Source organism: Xenopus laevis, chromosome 9_10L, assembly GCF_017654675.1.
Source record: "Xenopus laevis strain J_2021 chromosome 9_10L, Xenopus_laevis_v10.1, whole genome shotgun sequence".
NCBI lineage: Eukaryota > Metazoa > Chordata > Amphibia > Anura > Pipidae > Xenopus > Xenopus laevis.
In genome coordinates this window covers 33,324,607-33,349,211 of record NC_054387.1, presented here as the reverse complement: position 1 = coordinate 33,349,211, position 24,605 = coordinate 33,324,607, and the positions used below count along the sequence as shown (strand labels likewise).

At 39.2% G+C, this 24,605-nt stretch overlaps 1 long non-coding RNA gene across 3 annotated transcripts in view; it reads right to left on the bottom strand.

Moving 5' to 3' along the window:
• The window catches only part of LOC108701017, a 388,398-nt gene that overhangs the window by 266,552 nt on the left and 97,241 nt on the right, over nucleotides 1–24,605 (bottom strand). For 2 of the 3 annotated variants that reach the window (XR_005964226.1, XR_001933089.2), the window contains exon 3: nucleotides 2,005–2,080. This is a non-coding gene — a long non-coding RNA (uncharacterized LOC108701017). Of the gene's footprint in view, nucleotides 1–1,991; nucleotides 2,081–24,605 lie in introns of all 3 variants that reach the window. The other variant, XR_005964225.1, reaches the window with a different exon arrangement.

The window sequence follows — 24,605 nt, the reverse complement described above, 5'->3', positions numbered from 1 at the left end:
TTTATATTGATACTATTGAGGCACCGGGAGTTGGCTGATTAGATGCAGGATTTACCTGGGAAAACCCAATACAGCGCTGGGTTGATTGCATTGTTGGCTCTGTCCATGGTGCTGAAACAGCTCTGTCCATGGTGCTGAAACATTCTCCCATACACACTGCCCTCTAGAGGTCTGCTTGGCATACAAGCACAAGTGGTATCAGACTATAACACGGAACTCAACAGCGTATTTTATAATTTCTCTAGTACAAAGTATTTTTCTTTCTCATGCTTTCTATTTTCAGAAAGTAGATGCCACTACCCAAAGTGATGGTTAAAATGAAAACTATACCCTGAACAATAGTGGTAGGTCTCTATAAAAAATATATAGCTTATATGCAAAATATTGCTTTATCTAAATAAACCATTTTAATAAAAATACACTTTTTTAGTAGTATGTGCCATGGGTTAATCCTAAATAGAAAATTGACATTTTAAGAACCAATGGCCACCCCCTGGGACCATACAATTTATGCAGTAGTTCTGAAATACAAGGAGAGTTGTGGGAGCACTTCAAGGCACATTTAGAAATGTGTTTGAATACAATGGTAGTATTTCTGGTCAGGTGATCTCGGAGGGAGCACAGAGAATATCATAAAATGGGGGCTCAAGGTAAAAGATTTAAAAGGACTTTACTGATCTTGTATATTTTCGTTCCGTAAGATTTTTTTAATAGTCCACTTAATATGATATAAACTTTCTGTTGGTTAAGTATTCTGGGGGTATAGTTTTCCTTTAATTTATGAGTATCCTAATAAAACGTCAACAGGCTAGTTACAGTGTCCAATTGCAGCCAATTAATAAACAGCCTATCATTAGCAAAGTTCATAACACTGCTAATACCTCCCGAACACAACTGTATGTAGACAGGCAGCACTCAGATGGTTAAGGAAAATGTGCTACTTTTTCTTCCTTGACAATGCATCATTATTCGGCATGGTGAGAAAAAGAACAGAAAATCACTTTAGTAGAGACAGTATCACTAGGGAAATGGTGCGCTGTATAGCATTAATAAAACCTGGAGCTATTTGTGGGTATACATTCCCAAAACGCATAAATTTTGTTTATTGAAATACAGATTGCATCAAAGTTCTACCTCCAAGGATTTTGTTTTATGCCAGCTGCATTGGCTAATAGACTGATTATATAAGTTCATCATCTTGGTATCAAGTTCTGAAGCATTGCAAGCCACACGGGTTCTCATTGAGCCCTTTATAGAGTCAGGGACTCCCAGCAACAACTGGGTCTGCTGCTCCAATGATTACACTCCTGCCTTCCACTGCGTTCTTCCTAGTGTATTCTATTATTGTATCTCCTCTGAGACATTGTAATGTATTATTTATGCTTGGTAAGTACCAGCCAGAATACCCTAGGGATTTATGTCATTCTTTCTGGTATATAAAGAACGGTTCCAGAAAAGCTCTCTCTACCAAGGTGTAGAGCCTTAAAGCTGAGCAAGCTCTTCTTAACGACAGAAGGCTGGAAGTTTTAGTAATCTATGTTAGAGAGAATAGAAGGTCAGAAGGTGATGTGAGGGCAATGATCACTTTGCTTAAAGATCAGATCAGTCCATTGGTGCAGTAATATGTTCCATGGTACAGGTATCAAAGTACTCAAAGACAGTAAAAGATATTGAAATAATGCCCCCCATATGATTATTAAAAGTATGCATTACGTTTCTGTTTGTAGAGAGCCTTTTTAAGCATATTTTTCATTTTCCTCTTAGTAAACTGAATTTGTCATCAGATGCAATTTTGTTGTAAAATGTCACGTGCATGTAAAATGTTCTTGGCATATGACTAACGTGAAATAAAGCATGGTAACAATACAATGAATCAAAAAAATTCATATTTTATATTACAGTATAAAAACTTTTTTAGGGTACTCTTATATCTGCGTCAAATCAATGAGCTGCTCTATCACAGCGTAATGGAATGGACTGAAAAAACATACATGAAATACATACGTTTAGGTTGAGCTTGTCACGCTGAATGATCAATTAAAAAAATATACCAAACTGGACACACTTCAATGTTCAGTTCCTACAACAAAAAAAAGAAAAGCAAAATTAAAGTTTTGCTCAATATTTTAGCATTTCACCAAGAAAGACTAGTCTGCACAAGATAGATTAAGGATAGTGAATGAAGTGGCTCATTGAAATACACAGCTACAGGAACCAGCTAAGAATTATTTCTGCTCTTCAACATTCCAGCTCAAGTCCTTATTGGCCAAGGCTTACAAGGGCAACTCAACATTGGTCATGCTAAGTTATCTACATGTGAAATGATGGTTGAGTGATCTGGCCCACTAGTGGAAGCAGATAAGGGTCAGCAGATGTCCAACACCAACCTTCTACAATCACCTGAAACCAAAGTGCATGTTAGGCTGCAGGTTGTATTGTTGGAAAATAAACCACCATGGCTGCCCAGATTGCCATTGTTCAGTCGGGTTTGCATTCAACCTTTAATTCAAAATCCTGTTGAGAATCTTCAAGACTGGACTTTTTAATCATCCCCTCTGCTTTACAAAGGACATAATATATCATGGTTCTCGAACTTATACAAGTGCCAGTGCCTCTTGACATCAATAAACATTATGTTACTATTCTCATTTAAATAAACAGCAACCTGCTCTTTATCAAAGCATTCCAGCTCAAATCCTCATTGGTCATGGCTTGTATAAGCAATTCAACACTAGTTTTTCTATGTTGTTAGATAGCTACATGTAAAATAATGGGCAAGTAATCTGACAACCCACTCGTGGAATCACATTCAAGTCAGCAGAAGACCAACAAAACCCTCTTACCTTTCTTATGATCACTTAAAACAAGGGATTTACCAAATCCACTATTTTGGTTTCGGCCGAACCCCCCAAATCTTTCATGAAAAATTTGTCAGAATACTGAACCAAATCCAACCCCTAAATTGCATATGCAAATCAGGGTGGGGGAGGTAATAAATATTTTACTTCCTTGAATTGTGAACGGTCAAATGATTTTAGGGATTCGGATTTGGTTTGGCGAGGCATGAGAATCCGTCCAAATCCTGCTGAAAAAGGCAGAATCCTGGCCGAATACCGAACCGAATCCTGGATTTAGTGCATCCCTGAGGGATTACTTTAAAAATAAACCACAATGGCTGACTCGATTGCTATGTGTCCTGTTGGGGGTTCTCAAAGACTTGAGTTGTATTGGTGGGTGACTTTGTCCTGTTGTGCTTCTCTGTAATTTCCCAAAACACATCAGTCAATTGGCAATTTTTTTGCCCAGTTTTTTTTTTAAATTTTTTTTTTTACTATACATTAGAATCTATAGGCATTTTTTTCGCAGTCAAACCAGGTGAAAATGTTTTCCCATCACTGCTCATTTGTTAATTCTTTCCTGGGCTTTCAGCAAGATACAACATATCAAATATTATTATTAAACAAGTGCCAAATATAGAAGCTTCTTGAAATCAATAAACATTAAGTTATTATTCTCCTTCAAGGGACAAACAGTCACCATTTTCTGTAATTGGTATTCCAAAATATTTTTCCTGTTTTGCAATTAGAGGTAATAATACAGCTTTCAGTGTGGGATTAGGGGATAATTACTGCCTCCCGGTGTGCGTAAAACTCATCAGAAGGAAGTTCATTTGAGAATCTCTGATCAAGATAATTGTATATCAGAACAGGGAACGGTTTGCTACCTTTCTAAAGCTGTCGGGAGACCGTGTTTATGGCCGTCCCAGAGCAACATGACAAATACTAGCAGTGACACTTGGCTCAGGTCGAAAGGCAGCAGGGGAGGTAGTTTAAAGTAACAATTGTGCAAATTTTAATTTTGTATTTTTAGAATATTTTTTGCATTCCACATTATGGGACATAATAGAAACAGCACATGGCCACTGATTAGTAATTTACCCCTTACAGGTGACAAAAAAACACTATCATGTCCTTATTAAAGATTTTAATAAGCTGGACTGAGATGTGCAGCTTAACTGGAAAAAGGAATGGAACAATTTAACTACACCCTTTAGGCTTTAAGAACTGAACTTTCATTTGATTCAGCGTAGGTGGTTCTTCATGGTGAGGACATTAGACTGCACTGCCGGGTGATGTTGTGATGGCTGATTCTATTTATGCCTTTATGAGGGGCTCTAGATCTACAGTTAGTAGTATAGGTATGTGTATATAGATATATATATATATATATATATATATATATACACACACACACACACATACTACTGCACAATTTAACAGTTTATGCATACTTTGTACAAACTTTGTACACAAGTTACAATTCAGTTGTGCAAAAATAGGTTTTCCCAGGGGGCTATAAATTGGAGTGCTGGGGTTAACCGGTTGCTAACAGAGAAAAATACAAGACGTGGAGGATGAAAGCACTCACGGCAAAAATGAAGGCTGCATTATAACAAATAGACATCGACGCGTTTCGGTCCACTAGGGACAGTCCCATATATGGGGGAAATTTACTAAAGGGCGAAGTGGCTAACGCTGGCGAATGACGTCATTTCGGCACTTCGCCGATTTACTAATGGTCGCTGGCGTAATTTCGCCAAGGAGATAGACTCTGGCGCAACTTCGCACTCTAACACCAGGCAAATTTTCGCTCTGGCGAAAGAGCGTTACTACACAAATTCACTACGTTTTTGATTTTACTGACCGTTACCTCTATCACCAGACTTGCCTTTGCCACTTCAGACCCGGCGAAGTGCAATAGAGTAGATAGAACTTCCTCAAAAAAAAAGCTGAACATTTTTCTAAGTCCCAAAAAACGCTGGCGTCTTTTCCTTTTTACAGCGAAATTTTTTTTTTGGGGTACCCTCTTTCCCCCCTACATTTGATAACACATGGCAACTTAACTATACTGTGGGCACATGTGTAGGGCATTATAACAACTCTATATTGTTTTATTAAGGTTCCCTGTAGTGTAATGTATTTGCTGCAGAATATGTGGCCATTGTACTTTAACTGCACGACATATGCAAATTAGCCAACGCTAGCGTAACTTTGACCTGCTGAGCGTATTTTTGCTAGCGCAACTTCGCCAGTTTTCGTACCATGTGTGTAACTTGGGATCTTCATGAATCAGCGTTGTCCAGGCGAATTTACGCCTGGCGACGTGCGCAAAGCCAGCACTGGCGAATTTTCGCCAGTAAGTGATTTTGCCCATATATACATACACACTCATACCTATATATATATATATATATATATATATATATATATATACACACACACATTAATCTCTCAGAAACGAAAAGGACCGCTTCAACTCACCACCACTTAGCTGTTCCTCTGTAGTGCCGGGTGCTCAGTCCGCAGTGTCCCCACTGCCAACAGTAATATACGAACAGGAGGACGGCACTCCGGTAAAAAGCAGGTTTTTATTGTAGAGAACTGCAAGAATACATAAACCTTACGCGTTTCGGGAACACCTTCCCTTAATCATAGGCATGCTATGATTAAGGGAAGGTGTTCCCGAAACGCGTAAGGTTTATGTATTCTTGCAGTTCTCTACAATAAAAACCTGCTTTTTACCGGAGTGCCGTCCTCCTGTTCGTATATATCCACACACACACACACACACACAACTTTCCCTTGTTTGTTATATATATATATATATATATATATATATATATATATATATATATATATATATATATATATATATATATACACACACACATACCTATATATATATATATATATATATAAAATATATATATATTGATGTCTTGAGAAAGGTCCAGACTGGACCGAAACGTTGACAAATAAACTTCACTTTGCTTGATCTCATTATGAAGTCCTGGAGAGCATCATTCCTTGGAACACGACTATCTACACTATATATGACAGCGCCCAGGCAGTAAAACTCTGCTGGATTGGAGTGCACCACAGCCTAAACTCGTGATACAAATTATGGGAAGGCCGTCTCCCATAGACTCCATTTTCATCAAATAATTCAGATTTCTAAAAATGATTACCTTTTTTCCTGTAAAAATAAGACCATGCCTTGCACTTCATCCAAACTAAGATATAAATAATCCATATGGGAGACAATACAATTCTGTTGGGTTTAATTAAGGTTTACATGATTTTTAGTAGACTTAAGGTATGGAGAATTGCAGAAACATCTCTTATCCGGAAAACCCCAGATCCCAAGCATTCGGGATAAAAGGTCCTATACCAGTAGTTAACAAATGTACATGATCATCTCAGTACTGCCAGGTTCCGGTGTTTATTCTACAGACACTGAATCTTTTGTTGTTTCTTTATTTGTTTTTTTTATCACTTCTACTAACTGAAGCATTGTCTAGATGTTCCAATCAAGAAATCATTCTGCATGGCTTCATAGCAACTAGTGGAGCTTTGCAATTTGCATCTTCCCCTGAAATCCTGAAACAAATGAAAATACTTCATTGTTTTTCATTGCCTGTGATGTCGAGCGCACGAGCAGTTTATAAAATACATTGCCCTGGTCCATACTTCTACCGAACTGTACTTGGGAATTCCTAAGAAGAGGAAGAAAAATCAGCCCTTTCTGACAAACTATTAACTCATAAATACATTTTTCTCAAGACCGGCATGTTCCCGGAAAATAAATGAAAATACTTAATTTCTTTCATTGCCTGTCATGTCAGTAGAAGTGGCAGTTTATAAAATCTAGTCTGTGGCTCCACTGAAATTTACTTGTAAACATTCTGACTTTAAAAAAAAAAAAAAATAGGAGCCCTTTTTGACAAATGAGCAAATTTATCCTTGCAAGTATCACTTTTTCTCAAGGACGTGCATGTTGGTACTGTACGGAGAAATTTGGCAACTTGTCTGAAGTCACACAGTCCAGCTTGATGTTTAAAATTTTTATATATATATATATATATATATATATATATATATATATATATATATATATATATATATATATATATATATATATATATATATATATATATATATATATATAGTGACATTCAGGTAGCAAAGACCAAAGCCATGTCCAGTGGCATAACTATAGAGGAAGCAGGTCTGCTTCCTCTATAGCCAACAAGAAGCAGATCACGTTGGCACAGGACAGATAATGGGTGGAGTCTGGGTACAGAGTGGGCGGGGCATGAACAGGGAGTGGGTGGGGCCAGTTGTGAAGTAGGCAGAGCCATGAGAGGAAGTGAGCGGGAGGTTGGGTTTTGGAGTTTGCAGAAACACTTAAGATTTTTTTGCAGGGGGGAAAGTCTGACACCATCTTTAACTTTCAATGCAGCGTGGCTGGCTTTTATTAGGAACACAATAAACACCAGCACTCTTGCTTTACATAAGAAATAGCAGTCCTAATTCAACACCCACACTTACAGCCATAAATCTACACAAGTCCCAGAATCCTCTGTTAGACTCACACAGTCTCTTGGGTGGGGGTTTTTCTCTTCCTCTCTCCACTCCCTACTTTGGAGCTCTCTCCAAAACTTCTACTAAGTGGGGAATCACAGTCTCTTTCCCAGGTACACACAACTCCTTCCTGCACATGGAGGTATCCACGGGCCACTCACAAGGAGGTCTCCAGGGGGAGCCCTGAGGTGTAGTCCCACACCTCTTTTTACTGCAGCTCACTTGCAGACTAATTACACAAACTACCTCTAACTGGGCAGCTGAAACCCCTTAAAGTGGACCTGTCACCCAGACACAAAAACCTGTATAATAAAAGTCCTTTTCAAATTAAACATGAAATACAATTTCTATTTTGTTATTAAAGCATTCATAACTGTTGTAAGCTCCTTTAAAAATCTCAGCTGTCAGTCAAATACTGTCTGCCCCTCCTCTGCACCTTAGGCATAGAGGCGGGTCAGACTATTACTTTCACTTTCCATTCAGCACTTCCTAAATGTCACTGCTCTCCCCACATTCCCCCATTCTCTTTACAATTTAATTGTGTAGCCAGGACATGGGGATGGACACCGGGTCCCCCATTCTGGTGCACAAACAAGATTCTGAGATGATGCAAGGCTTGTCTTAATAACCACAAAAAGGCTCCTGCCTGCTTGCTATAATTATGAATTGCCAGACTGAAGGAAACACATTTTCAAATAATTTACATAGTGTAATTAAAGTTCATTTTGCTTGACTAATGTGATAAAATAGGATTTTGAATCATTTTTTTGGGTGACTAGTCCCCTTTAAGCAAGTACTGGAAGGCCCACCCTGCTCTCCTCCATTCACTCCAGGGACCCATTTATCTGGCTCTTCTTAAGCCAGTACACAAATACAGCCAACTCTTGCTGCAGCAACACACATTTTTCCCTGGAGTTTACTATTCTCCAGTCTAATACTGGTGAAACATACACAATATTGTGCCCTTTTCAACCACATCTCTTACAATATATATATATATATATATATATATATATATATATATATATATATATATATATATATATATATATATATATATATATATATATATATATAATTATAAACATTTGCAAAACTATATTTGTTTGACAATGTTTGTGTCAATGTGATAATGTACAGAAAAGAACAGAGTTACAGCAGAATGAGGCGGGGGGGGAGTTACTCCAGTACTCAAACTATTTATCTTTTTTTGCCCCTCTAAATCCAGCAGGTGTCGTTTAGGTTTGACTGGAAGCGACAGATTAGATTGCATCTGACTGCAGGGAGAAGAAAACTGTGCTGCTTGATGGCCACTGGAAATTTAATTAGTTCTTGTTCTCCTGATAGTATCGGCTTTCTGCTGCTAAAGCAATGCAGTTGCACCAATATCAGAAGGACGACAAGGTAATAGACATTTTATATACACAGTGATGCGTTAACCCCTCTATCGCTCCCCAAATGCTACTCTCTCGGCATCAACAGATGAGCTAATACCCGGCAGAGCATGGTTCTTGGGGAGGTGCATAATGTTATGGCATTATAAAGATTTCCAGCACATTGGGAAGCAGCTCCTGCCTCCACTGCAGTCATGTTCCAGAAAGAAAAAACAAGAGCAAATAACCAAGAATAGATTTAAATAACATAATTTATGGGATTTTTCTCCATTTCTTTATGACACAAAGATGTTGACATTTTAGGAGATCATTTGGGAACAGTTGCTCATTTCAGATTCTACATTTTAACAGCAAGAGCCCTTACAGAGGCATGACCCCCATAACCTAGCATAGTGCTATACATTATTAAAAAAATGTGAGATTAGAGCTCACCACAGAACAATTCACCTACTTTCTATTCAATCCAATGGCATTTTTAGAATTGCATTTATCTGTAGGTAAAACAGTTCACAAATTGATAATATGATTCTAAAAATCCCATAGGAATGAATAGAAAGTGAGTTTTTCTGTGATGAGCTCTCACATTTTGATAAATCAGCTCCTATATGGCTGTTTTATGTTTTCTGGTAATCTGAGTATCTGCCTCGCAAGTACCAACCATGGAGTAGCTTCTGTTTCCCTGTTTAGCTCAAATTATAACAAAACCATAGATTTATCATGATTAAAACAGTAGGGGAAAAGTATGTTTATAATAAACCCTATTCATTGCACTCAGTTGTCCAACAAGAGGGGATAGCCCCTTTCACAGCACAGTTGTAACCGTACTTAGTGGTCTAGTGGGGAGTCAGGAACACAACCGCCACTTTCCTTGCAGGGACGCCCGCAGCCATTTCCGTTAAATTTGGTGCATGCATCTGTGCAGGCATGTGTTCTGTTGGTTTTATTGCTCATGTCCATATACGCGCATCATTTTTAAAGATGCTGCTTCCATTTTCCCTCACCCAATATGGTCTATTTTTAGATAGTTACTGGGTGCTCCAGCCCCTGTCCCAGGAGGCAGTCCGCTACCAAAACCCCTGGGTAACACTGCAGTGGAGCCAAGGTTCCCTCAAAAATTCACGGAGGACACCAGTAAACTCTTCGCTTTTCAGGGGTCTGTTATAGACAGAAGCCTCTGAACCATGACCAGAACCATGGCATTTGTGGGTTTTGGGATACTGAATGTGGTAAGTCAAAACGAAAAAAAACATTTTACAGCAGAATGGGCTGTAGCATGGAGCTCAGTGAATTTCAAACTGGCACCAATGCCCCCATGCCCTGCCAAGGGTAAAAAACCCCTTCAGCGACAGACAATCTGGTATAAGGGGACAATTCTGCACAATATGTTGTGTCTAGGGATGGGAGAATATTTTCACCTTGTTTTGCCGCAGAAATGACGGCCAAAGACTTGTATGTCGTCGCATGTCAAATTTTTTTTTTTGATGCCCATAGACTTTAAATGGGTGTCGGCGACATTTTGCTGACAGCGAATTTTTGGCGAGACGAAACAGAAATTTGCCTAGTTGTGTCACCTGATGTTCTCCAGCTTATACTCTCTCCCCAGGTTTTTTTTTTTATTAGTGAGGCCTACTGTGTAACCTGTTTTGTGCAATTTTTAATATACTTATAATGATTTCCCCAAACAACAAAACACAGTAACTGCCCTGCGTAATTCAACAAAACCCATCAATACTCTTGGGTCTCTGCACAAACCATCAGTCAACTTGTCCTTGTTCAAACTATTTATTCTCTTGATGAATGTGACACTGTCCTGGGCACATCCTACAATGGATTATCAAATCAAACCTACAACCGCCATTCAGGGTAAGTGTTGTCACTGACGTTCAATGCTGTCCCCAGTTCACCTCTACAAAAGCTAAAACCTCTTCTATTTACCCTAAAATGTACTTATAATGCCTCATTAATTAGAAATGGGTACAAATGTAAAAAATAAAAAACAGTAGGAAAGCACCACGTTGTTTCCATTTTGCGACTTGTCCCAAAAGAATTTCGGCATGGTGCCCAGAGGCGCAATGTTTCATGTTCCCAGAATGAAGGCCAAAGATTTGTGCCTCTCTTTGTGATTGGAGGTGGGCAGCACAAAAATACCCTCTGTAGCTTTTAAGTCAGAACTAGTGAGGCAGAAGTGTATCCAACACCCCTGGGTTAAACCAGGAGTCCAGCATTTGGGGCCCAAGAGGAGGTATTGCTGCAGGTTTGGTGGATCCAGCTGTTGGTATTGCTAGACCTGCCATATACTTCCCAATTGTTGGGTACAGTCCTGATATTCATTACAGAATCTGCATTTTCAGTTTGCAGTTATATGCCCCACTTGGCTCCCACTTGCCACTGGTTGCAACTTGCTAATTACTGATAGATTGTTTTTTCTCATTTGAAGGGGGGAAGGGGGCAAACATGGCTATGCTTTCGACTATGGGAAACATGGGCATCTTTGATTTTCCAAAGAGTTTGAACTAGGCATAGGGAAAGAGGCAGAAAGAGACCAGCAACATGCATGGGAGCGCTGGGAAAGAAGAGAAGTTTGTAGTTTTCTGCTTTCTCAAGTATGGGTAAGGTAATGCTTTTAATATATCCATTTCTGCAGCCATCAAAATGCTTCGTCTGAGGGATAATGGAGTTTTCATTGGCCAATTCTACAGAGAGCTCACTGGCATGTCCTGGCTTTTTAACTTTATTTGAGGGTGGCTAAACGGTGGGCATAGTCAAAATTTACTAAGTCTTCCACAGTCATTCCTGTGACTTTCATGTGTTGTAAGCTGACATTTTCCATCTTGGTGACATCAATAGCAGGCTCAGTGATGTCACTGGCAGGTTTGGCTCAAGGAATAGGTAAACATAGGCTGGCTCCAGTGGGTGCGGATTCCTGTTGGGATATTGTTTGATTTGGTATATAGTAAGTGCAAGCTAGAGGAGCTGGGAGGTGCAAGGCATTATGGATTCTGTATTTACCACTGATTTGTGTTAAGCATTAAATAGGGGAATAACATTTGCAAGTCTGTGCTGCCTTCTGGGCCTTGTGTCAGACTTGTAATCAGGTGCAAGATGGAAGGGCTAAGAACAAGTGTCTTGGGCCTAAGAGCTACAATTTTGCTTTCCTTGTTCCCAGCAATTCATAAAATGACCCCTATAGCATGATACAGACAATGCTATTGTGATATGATTTCTGATTGTTATGTGTATGTTGTGTATATATTATTCACTCTCTCTCTTTCGTCATCTTCCATACCTCACTAACCCGAGCAACCAGCAACAGGTTTGACCGACAGATTCCATGATAAACAAAAGAGGACTGAACCAAAAAGTAATAGAAAAACAAAGAGAAACGTAACAATCAAACCTCAGAACTTAATGGGTGTAGCTAACCCCGGCGCCCTAGGAGACATTTACATTTTAAAAAGAAGGGGAATTAAATTAATGTTAATAACCACAATAAAAGAAGATTTGTTTCAAATACTGAGAGCTGAATGGATAATTATTTCTCGCATACTTTGTCTTCCTTAATTTTTTGTGAAAGTGTTTATGAACTCGACTCTGCGCAGACCCTTTGGTCACAACTTTCCTTATCCCTTCCTATATCCCCCTGTACTCTACTATACAAAAATCAACAAATTGCATACACTAGTAGCCCGCTTTCTGTTATTGGGGACATGGGCAACCACAAACAACAGGTACAGTAATATGTAGTAGCGTAACTAGGGTGTGCTGGTCCCCTTCCAAAAAATCTTCAGAGGGGCCCAGCTCAGTCCGATCTTCATTCTCCTGCCTACTTCCCATCTCCACCCACTTCCCTCCTGGGCCCACCCACTCCCAGACCCCTCCCCACCAGACTCCTCCCCTTATCCACCCCATGTCGTTCTTGTTGGCTATAGAGGAAGAAGATCCCGCAGTGCACCCTCCCTTTTCCCCAGGCCCCACTGTGAATGCGGGATCTGCTTCCTCTATAGTTATGTATGATTATGTACAAATAGCTGCAGCAGGAATATCCGCCTCAGTTTCTTTATAGCCTGTGCACTCACACCATAAAACTGCGCTATTCCGCCTGTTCTCTGAATAATTTAGCATTTTAATGTATACTGGAAATTGGATTCTGTTATAAAGCACCGAAAACCATTTTAGACCCCAGTATTTACTGTAGCTTCATACCTTCTTTCTCATGTACCAAGACTATTTCCTCCACTTAATTACACTCACTTTATTCAATTTGTCATGTCAGCTCATAAAGGAAGAGACATGAAGAGAATGAAAACTGTGCACACAGTATGGCATATACTGCAGTTTATTTAAAGGGAAATAAATGGAAGATTAAGCTTACAAAGAAAATATATTTAATTGTGCAATCATTCCACTGCAGAACACATGCATCACTGGCATTAACACTGCCAAGCAAGTGTCTATTATTATCTATTATTAATAAAGAACCAACATGTTTTACAGTGCGGCACTTTCAGGGGAATAAATGAAAAAAGCAAGTGCCACAAAGGAATACAGCATGGCGAACCGCGCTCATGGTGGGAAGTTAAAAAGGACAAAGAAATTGTTGATCTTTCTCACTGTGGGACATTTATCGCAGTGCAAGACTATTGTAAGGTCCTCCGGCTCAGTAACATTTCCTAACATGTCTCGGAAGAAAAGAGCGATAAATACGGAAATTAAATATATTTTACTGTGGATACATTGGGAAAAGAATGGAATTTTCTGGAGACCGTTGATAAATATGCCCCTTTAAGGCTAATTGATTTATTAATTTATTGGAGGTGAAAATTGTATTAATTCTTAAAAAATGGTTGTCATGGGCTACAAAGCTAATTCAATTTATGGCCCCAAAATATTTGTAATTTAACTTATTCTACAATGATACAATGAAATTGCCTGTTAATTAAGGCCTCACTGGACTCTCTACACTCCTGGTCCCCCTGCACCTTAAGGTCTGCTTCCTCTGTAAGGGTGCCCTGTGCTCAAAACTTTTTGAGATCCATTAAACCCATGTGGCACATTACTGTTTGTTTAAATTGCAAATCTTGACTAAAGGGAGCACATGGGATGCAACTGGTCTAGGCCCCAAAAAACACTAGAGGGTTCCATAACCACAATTTATTCTTGCCCATTAGCAGCCATAGAAAACTGCGATATAAAATGTCCAATCACACAAACACGGGCCTAAGGGACAGAAGTGGATTTAAGGCCTCAACAAAACATGTGTTGATATGAGGTGTTGGTTTTTTTTTGGCGCCATTGGTTGTGTAAATATAGGGGGTGCAGAAGGTGTGAATGCACCAGTGTACAGGGAGGCACAGTTTATGGGAACCTTGAGCAATTTTTTAGGGTGTTTTTAGACTTAAAGAAGAATTCAACCCTAACGTTAAAAAAACCCTACTCTAAATAGTCCCCCCAGCCTAAGTGTTACCCCGGCCAAATGCCCCTAACGTTTTACTTACCCCTTGTGCAGATTCCGGCATCGGAGTTCACGGGCGCCATCTTCAGCAGCCTCGATAATCTTTGGAATGAGACCGGCGCTTTTGCAATTTTCGTACATTTCGGCAAATGCGCAGTCGCGAAACGGAGACTTGCTCCAACTGAGCATGCGCCGCCACACTGGTCTCAAGTGGGGTAACACTTAGGCTGGGGAGGGGAGGTAGGGCTGGGGGGTAGGGTTTTTTTAACGTTAGGGTTGAATTTTACTTTAAGAACAATTGTCAAGTGACAAATGCTAAATATCTGGGAATTTTAAGTTCCCATGAATTAAAGAGGTGGTTCACCATTACATCTTCAGAAGTCTTCACTGACCCCATATTAAAAACAAATGCTCTGTAAGGCTACAAATGTATTGTTATTGCTACTTTTTATTACTCATGTTCCTATTCATATCCTTGTCCCCTATCCATTTCCCAATTCAAATCAATGCATGGTTGCTAGGGTCATTTGGACACTAGCAATCAGATTGCTAGAATTGCAAAGTGGAGAGCTGCTGAATAAAAATCTAAATAAGTAAAAAAAAACACAAATAATAAAAAATGAAAACCAATTGCAAATAGTCTCAGAATCTCACTCTCTACATCATACTAAAGGGTAATGTAAAGGTGAATGACCCCTTTAAAATTTGGCAAGAAAAATTGAGGGCGATTTTGAAAAATCTTCTCCCCAACTGGTTATCTAGTAGTATTCAATTCAAATGAAACCACACTTACTCTTCGCTTCAATTCTCAGACCACGTGCACGTCATGTTCACAAGGGCTTCTCCCCAACATGTGTAAATCTTCCAATAGACAGCACTCCGTTGTGCCTTTATTTTATCTTATATCCGCGCAGCAAAAAAGGATTGCACCGTTTCGAGTGGCACCCCACCCTTTGCCAAGCATGCTTATCAATGATAAGTGTCCGTCTCAGAGAAATGCTTTATTTTAGATCTATATACAGATGCACAGTTACATACAGTATATATAGTTACATATATGGAGGAGCACTCACCAAACAAAAACACAGCATGCCTGGGTGCAGTTAAATGTGTACAAAATAACAGCAAAATCTCTCTCAGTTATGTTTTCCCTTAACCACTTGACATACCTCCACCCATCTTGTGTAAAGAAAAATATTTCTTCCCCAGAAACAAAACACATGACAAAATTGCAGTTTGGATTCACAATAGTTTTCACCAGTGGTAAAATCCAGAATGTCAACACAAAACTGTACAGAGTGAAAAAGTTTGCTCATTCTAGTTTCCATGGGTTAATGCAACGCTACTAAGTGCCGCTTTTGACAGTAAATGAAAAACCCTAAAAATCTCCAATATGAAGTACTGGTTGGATACTGGAAAATGGAATCCAAAATGCAGGGAAGATAAATAATCTACAATGTAGCAGAGTTTATTCATATTTTACTATACAAAATTATTTCTATATTTCCCGTTCCTCCTTATTAAATCAAACAGTGAGACAAATCCCTGCCTTGACGCGCTATAATTTGAATTATTATCAGTAACCTTGACTTTTCAGATTTGCTAAAACTCACTCAGCTCTTTCTTGAATCTAGCTACTATATCTGCCATTATGACCTCTTCTGGGAGAGCATCGCACCAACTTTACAACTCTGTGTGTATGGTAAGAAGAAAGAATTCAAAGCTATAGATGAAATCTTGTATCTTCTTCTTCATTAAGCGGATAGGGCACTGCTGGAAGTTTCAGTTAGAGCAGCTCCTGCTGAATGTACTGTAATTGGCAAAATCCACACAGAGCAGGTCTAACAGGTTATCACTAGAGCAGAACTGGAAGCATTGTGTGTGAACTGTGTTCTAGGGGCTCGGAGCGATTCCCCGGAGAGAAAAGCTGGCGTGACTCATCAAGCTGTGTTTTCAGTACTTGGGGCTCAGGAAATATATTGAGAAATATATTGAGAAAAATACCAAATGGAAAATATGAATTATAGATAATGGTAAAATTACAACTAATTAATTTTGTAACACTACAAGGCGGTTCAATACAATTGCCAGAGAGTTTTAAGGTGGAAAGAACCTCATCTTCATATGTAAGCAGTTTACTTTGCAGAAACATTTTATATTTAAAACTAGCATGTCCACTTAAATAAGCATAAGCCAATGGCCTAATGACAACTAGAAACCCAGCACCCAGTGCAAATGAACTGAATGAAACTGGGCAAGGTAAGCCTCCCTACTGATTACCTATATCAGTACACTGACACTATGGGGTCCATTTACTAAAGTGCGGTAAATCTGACTTTAAGTTTCCGCATTTTATCACTAAGAATATTTTTACGCCAGAATATTCGCAGCGACTAAGTTTACTAAACAGCGATGCACTCAGAAGTCATTGCGATCACTTGCGGTAACTATGTTAATGAACCAGCTTACGTAAGCGGTAATTTTAGCGAGTTGCGAATTTTCTGCCGACAAATTACTTTTTTGCGATATTTATGCTATAAAATAGTCTTGTTTTATGGCGGTTATTATGGCAATTTTTACTATGACATTTATGGCCAGAAATGCATCTTCAAAACTCAAACTTTATTGACTGATGATTATAACATCCAACAACATTACCAGAGTAACACCAATCAAACATGTCTGCATCATATAAACCCTTCTGCCAATAGAATCATATGAACAAGAAATCATACCAGTCAATCTCTTTGCTTCATAGAAACGCACAGTTTAATGTAGCCAATCCCAATGAAACCAAAAAAGCGTAGAGGCTGACGAATCCTTGGACTGTGATGCCCGCTGCCAATAATAATAATCTGCTGCTGTTGCAACAGATAGAAGCAGAAGCCAAAACATCCTGTCAGTAATAACTACAGATCTCTCTCCTTTCAGCAAAGAATGATGGGTAAAAAAAAAAAAAGTATTATGGGATATTTCCTGCCCCTTGAGAAAATACTTTTACGCCACTACATAGGTGGCGGTAAAATTGTACGAATATTCTTGCGTAAATTTTGTCTTTTGCACATTTCGCTGTTTAGTAAACCAGCCATTAATGTGTACGTAGCGTTATTTTCAGCAAATGCTATAACTGGCGAAAACATATTTGTGCGCAAGAAAATTTGCAAATTTATATTTACCGCAGGTTAGTAAATGGTCTATATTTTGTGCGCACATTTTTACTGCGCTTTAGTAAACGGACCCATAAGTCTGACAATCACAGTCGTCGTTACCCTCAGCTCCCTAAACACCTAACAGCAGTAATGCTTGTGCTGAATATAATTGGGGAGGTGCTGGGAAGTTGTGGAGAGCTCTCAAGTCCATACAATGATAGTACATGTCGTTCCCCGTCAGTGGGTACATGCAGCATTTTCCCCACACTATACCCACAAAAAGGAGTTGCATCTGACAGATCTGGGCCCTAGGCATAAAAATGCATTTAAATGAGTTTTTACGCAAATCGGACACCATTGTGCTGCAGATGTTAGGATGGCTTAATTTCTTGCCAAATAAAGTTTGCGACGGTTTCCTTAGATGCAAGTCGGCTGCACCTATTGATGCAGGGCGCAGTGCGAGCCTTGTAATTACTGCCAGCTTGAAGGTGGCAGAGGCTCAATGTTTCCCCTGGGTCAATTGGCAGCACCAGCACCGAGCATGACTATAGGGAAATGCAAGGAGCTTCTTTGGACGTAAACACCTTTAATGAATGGGGGCTTATTTACTATTAAAGGGGACCTATCACCTGAAAAATTAATCCAAATCCTTTTTAAACACGTTTGTCAAGGAAAATAAACTTTAATTACACTGTATAAATTATTTGAATCTTGTTTCCTTTAGTCTGAGAACTCATAATTTTAGAAAGCAGGCAGGAGCCATTTTGTGGTCACTGTTATTAAGACAAGCCTTGTATCATCTCAGAATCTTGTTCGTGCACCAGAATGGGGGACCTGATGTCCATCCCCATGCCCTGGTTACATAATTAAATAGTAAAGACAGAGGGGGACTGTGGGGAGAGCAGTGATATCTAGGAAGTGCTGAATGGAAAGTGAAAGTAATTACCTGCTCCGCCTCTATGCTTAAAGAGGAGTGGCAGGCATTATTTCATTGACAGCTGAGATTTTTAAACAAGTTTACAAACACCTATGAATGGTTTAATAAAAAAAATTAATTTGGATTTCATATTTAATTTTAAAAGGTCTTTTATTATACAGATTTTTATGTCCAGGTGACAGGTCCACTTTAAGTTAAAAAGGGCTAGTATTGATGCTCTTTATGCCTCTGATTACATGAAGGAGTCAGACTGGGAAGAGGTGCATCGATGTATTTCATATTTACCAAACCAGGCATTAAGCTGTTTTGCCACTTTGTCAATGAAGTTGGGTGTGTAATTAAGGGACGTTCGTATACAGCCAGTGTTATATTCAGAATGACTACTTGCGCCTAATTTACAAGCAAATGTGAGTTCTGTACTGAGGCTGCTTAGCTTGTACCTAGTGGCCTGTACCCAATGTTGCACAGGTTTGAGGTAGGACAATTAAAATAGAATTCATCCTTGTGGAAAAACATATTGCACACTGCATGGAATTTTTACTACAAGTAGGTATGAGCAAAATATATTTTCTACAAATGCCCACAGACAATTGTCAAGTGAATAAACACCCATTTTGCAAAATTACAGCGAAGTGGGTAAGCATTGTCCAGCATTTTTTGCAACCAGGCTGTAGGTACTTTACAGATGTGTCCCAAAGCCTGCCTTACCCTTGTAATCCACCCAATAGAAAATGGTTTACAGAAGCCACTGATTCTTCTGCAAATACCTTATACAGTGGAACTGGACTGCAGAAGATTTAGACCTAAAGACAGTCCATTCCCACCACGTGCTTTAATTCAAGAGGCACACAGTCATACGGACTGCTGATTGGCTTACGTACACTATAGGGATAATTAGCATTTATATGGGACCCATGTGCTAAAGCAGTGATCCCCAACCAGTAGCTTGTGAGCAACGTGTTGATCACCAACCCCTTGGATGTTGCTCCCAGTGGTACTAAAGCAGGTGCTTATTTTTTTATTTTGGGTTTGGAAGCAAGCTTTGGTTGCATAAAAAACAGGTGTACTGCCAAACAGAGCCTCCTGTAGACTGCCAGTCCATATAGGAGCTACCAAATAGCCAATCACAGCCCATAACTGGAATTCTCAGGAGTTTGCATGCTTGTGTTGCTCTCCAACTTTTTTTACATTTGAATGTGGCTCACAGGTAAATAAGGTTGGGGACCCCTGTGCTAGAGAGTTAAGAGGCACAGGATCACCTCCCATAGTGCTAAACTAACAAGCAATTTTGTACCAGGAAAAGCTGCATTCTGCAGAGCGCTGCATGAGGCTATGCAGGCAGTAAAGACAGTGCCCTGTTGCGCCCAGTGCCTCTGCCCCTCCATAAGGGGAACATGTTAGGGGACTGGAGGTTGCCGACATGCCTCCCCAGCCTTCATGTATAGAGCACTGTCTGCCTTCAGGAAATGCTCTATTTAAGAAGAGGCTAGCTAGTTTTGGAGCACAGAGAGATGCAGCCATTCCACAACAGCAGCGCTGCGCAATATGTTATACTATGATCAGAAAACAGTGGGCAAATGCACAAAAATGGGCAAATGCAGCCAGTAACCTAAATGGCACCCTGTATGATTGTCCTGTCTAATAAAAGATCGTAGAGGTCAGTTTCAATGCCTCACACAGTGTGCCAAAAAAAACTGGACATAATTGGCCATTAGACGAATTTTGGAGCGCAGAGACCTGCAAACTACTATTCGAACCTAGTGCAGAGATGAAAGGAGGCACACAGGTGTCCACACTTCTGCCTCTAACTTGAGCATCATTTGCTGTTAAGGACAAGTCTGAGCTGTGTCTCTTGATGATGCTTTCAGCATTGAGTGCAACAACCTCTTAGCAGTATTCACCTCTGGGCTTTTAAATGAGCCCTCATTTGATAATAAGATAATAGCCTATATTATTAATCAAAAAGTGAAAATAGAGTTCAAATGTTTAGAGGTCCTCGATTGTACATATGACCATAAAAAACACGACACGAGGAGAGCTGGGGAGTCGCCCTGTGGCATATTCCTATTTTCTGATAAATATGTGTTCTGCATTCCAGATGATCAGTGTTACATCCATTCATCTGGTATAGGGCAATATCAATGTTTATGGCCAGCTTTATTCAGACAAGCATTTGTTAAGCTTAAATGCATTATGGGGTGGGAAAAAAAGCTACAATCACAGCTCTCTAAAGACCAATTAACTGATATTTATCAAGAATTTCACTGCAGCTCTATCTGTGGTAAAATAAATAGAAAGATGCTTTTAGATCTCGGTTTGCTGGTACAGAACCTAAGGGTAGCTGAATAAATTCAACAAGGAAGTAAACATAGGAACCTTCTATACGCTGAAACTGTAAATGAGATGTGGGCTGTATACTAATTCCAGTATATTCTGCAGCAGATCTACAAACTAGTTCTATTTCAAAATACACAAGAACAAGGAAATTGTGCTTCCATAGAAAATTATGAGCAACGATGCGTCCATCCATAATAATATTAATATTATAGATCGGCAAAGGCTTTGTAAATCAATGCCGCGGTTTGTGGAAGTGCTGACAACGGCACCTTTCATACGTGTGTCAAAGTGCCACCATGTTCAGTCACTGCAATTAAGATGATACTCTAATACAGTATGGGATCCGTTATCTAAAAACCTTTTATTCAGAATTACAAGAAATCCATCTCCCATAGACCCCATTTTAATCTAATAATTCAATTTTTTTTTAATTGATTTCCTTTACCTCTGTAATAATAAAACAAAAGCTTGTAGTTAATCCAGACTAAACATGGCCATACATGGGCAGATTTAAAATGCAGACGTCTTTTATACTGATTCTGCAGCTTATCTGCCCTTGTATGGGGTGCTCCGATGGGCCTTCCCAATCAATATCTGGCCAATAATAGGGCAGATATACAGTGGTGTGAAAAACTATTTGCCCCCTTCCTGATTTCTTATTCTTTTGCATGTTTGTCACACTTAAATGTTTCTGCTCATCAAAAACCGTTAACTATTAGTCAAAGATAACATAATTGAACACAAAATGCAGTTTTTAAATGAAGGTTTACGTAATTAAGGGAGAAAAAAAACTCTAAATCTACATGGGCCTGTGTGAAAAAGTGATTGCCCCCCTTATTAAAAAATAACTTAACTGTGGTTTATCACACCTGAGTTCAATTTCAAAGGTTATAAAGCCATTTCTAAAGCTTTGGGACTCCAGCGAACCACAGTGAGAGCCATTATCCACAAATGGCAAAAACATGGAACAGTGGTGAATCTTCCCAGGAGTGGCCGGCCGACCAAAATTACCCCAAGAGCGCAGAGACAACTCATCCGAGAGGCCACAAAAGACCCCAGGTCAACATCTAAAGAACTGCAGGCCTCACTTGCCTCAATTAAGGTCAGTGTTCACGACTCCACCATAAGAAAGAGACTGGGCAAAAACGGCCTGCATGGCAGATTTCCAAGGCGCAAACCACTTTTAAGCAAAAAGAACATTAAGGCTCGTCTCAATTTTGCTAAAAAAACATCTCAATGATTGCCAAGACTTTTGGGAAAATACCTTGTGGACCGACGAGACAAAAGTTGAACTTTTTGGAAGGTGCGCGTCCCGTTACATCTGGCGTAAAAGTAACAGCATTTCAGAAAAAGAACATCATACCAACAGTAAAATATGGTGGTGGTAGTGTGATGGTCTGGGGTTGCTTTGCTGCTTCAGGACCTGGAAGACTTGCTGTGATAGATGGAACCATGAATTCTACTGTCTACCAAAAAATCCTGAAGGAGAATGTCCAGCCATCTGTTCGTCAACTCAAGCTGAAGCGATCTTGGGTGCTGCAGCAGGACAATGACCCAAAACATACCAGCAAATCCACCTCTGAATGGCTGAAGAAAAACAAAATGAAGACTTTGGAGTGGCCTAGTCAAAGTCCTGACCTGAATCCTATTGAGATGTTGTGGCATGACCTTAAAAAGGCGGTTCATGCTAGAAAACCCTCAAATAAAGCTGAAATACAACAATTCTGCAAAGATGAGTGGGCCAAAATTCCTCCAGAGCGCTGTAAAAGACTCGTTGCAAGTTATCGCAAACGCTTGATTGCAGTTATTGCTGCTAAGGGTGGCCCAACCAGTTATTAGGTTCAGGGGGCAATTACTTTTTCACACAGGTTTGGATTTCTTTTCTCCCTAAATAATAAAAACTCTCATTTAAAAACTGCATTTTGTGTTTACTTGTGTTATCTTTGACTAATAGTTAAATGTGTTTGATGATCAGAAACATTTTGTGTGACAAACATGCAAAAGAATAAGAAATCAGGAAGGGGGCAAATAGTTTTTCACACCACTGTAGATAGGGCAGGTTTGATTTTTCCTTTGCGATCAAGGACCGCACCCATTGCCATCATTTTAATCGGATAGTTTAGCCCTAGGGCGGAATAATCGGATTAGCCCAATATCGCCCTGCATTTGGTGAATATATAGGAAAAAGAGCCGCTCGTTTGGCAATCTCTCCAAACGAGCGGATCGTATAGTGTATGGCCAGCTTAACAGATAATTATTCTTTATTGATGGCAGGACAATTACTTCCCTTATCTGGAAAACCCAAGGTCCCAAGCATTTTGGAGTATTGATCCCATACCAGGGGAATGGTGGCTGACTGTTCATCACAAAAAGAAATGGTTAAGAATAAATCTTGGTTGTTGGAGGCAAGATAATTAGGTCATCAAGAAGCAGGTTTCAACTCATCTGTAAAAAAACCCTTCTCTTTCCTATTGCTACAAATCAAGTTCCTCTTGTCAACTTTGGTTTTATTAGAAATGGTGTATTGATTATTTAGTTACACTAAAATAGCAAATTAAAAATGTACGACAGGTGAACAAATAAGGAAACCAAGATCAGCCGTGTAATGGTCCCATGCTTTTTTTTATTACCAGTAAAAGCCAATGCCCCTATGGTTACATGGGTAATTTAACATGTTTAACATGTGCAACCCCTTCTTCCACTTATGCAACATGTCAGCATATTCAGTAAACCCCAAGGAAATGCCATGCAGTCATTATATTCATAGGTAGAGAATTGGCCAGGGTTGTAATTCACATCTCTGTCACTTAGAGTATTACATTTATACATCAGGAATACTAATTTAATAATATGCTCTATATTTGGTTTGAGAGCTATTTTAATATATATATATAGGTTCATTACAACAAGCACTTTAAATGTCAATCCCAATAAGTCCACTTACTAGGATTATTGGAGCAACTATTGGTTGCATGTCTGGCATAGTTTTGCTGTTCACAAATAAACTGTGCAAATACAGATTGGTTAAAAAAAAAAAAGCACAAAAAAAGGCTTATGCATATTTAAGACACAGAGGCTTATTTAAAATCTGAATAAGAATATGAACACCTCATCCTCATTTGCACGTATTTTTTTGTGCCTTTACAATTGAATAAAACTTCAAAACATTCTAAAACCTTGAATTTTTTAAAATTTGCTAAGGTCAGCTCCAATTGACTTCTACATGGCCTTGGCAGCTTTTAGATGGAGTACTTTTACTTTAGAATTTTTCAAGGTCAAAAAGTCACACAAGTTTATTAGCTCTAAAAACATTCGAATCATGGAGGAAAAGAAAAAATGAATGTCAATAAACCAGCCCCCAAATATGATTGCAAAAGTGAAATCCGTAGACTTTGATACATTTTGGGGCCCATTTACTTAGTTCGAGTGAAGGAATAGAATAAAAAAACGTAGAATTTTTTTTTTTTTGGCTACTTCGACTTTGAATCGAACAATTTGAACTAAAAATCGTTCGACTATTCGACCATTCGATAACCGAAGTACTGTCTCTTTAAAAAAAACTTTGACCCCCTACTTCGCCACCTAAAACCTACTGAGGTGCAATGTTAGCCTATGGGAAAGGTCCCCAAAGGCTTCCTAGCAATTTTTTGGTCGAAGAAAAATCTTTCGATCAATGGATTAAAATCCTTCGATTCGAACGATTCGAAGGATTTAATCGTTCGATCAAACTATTTTTCGTTCAATGGTACTATTTGTGGTAAATCCTTCGACTTAGATATTCGAAGTCGAAGGATTTACATTCGGCAGTCGAATATCGAGGGTTAATTAACCCTCGATATACGACCCTATGTAAATCTGCCCCCAAATGTATCAAAAGACCAGCAACACCAGGATTTTAGTGCAAAAAAGATC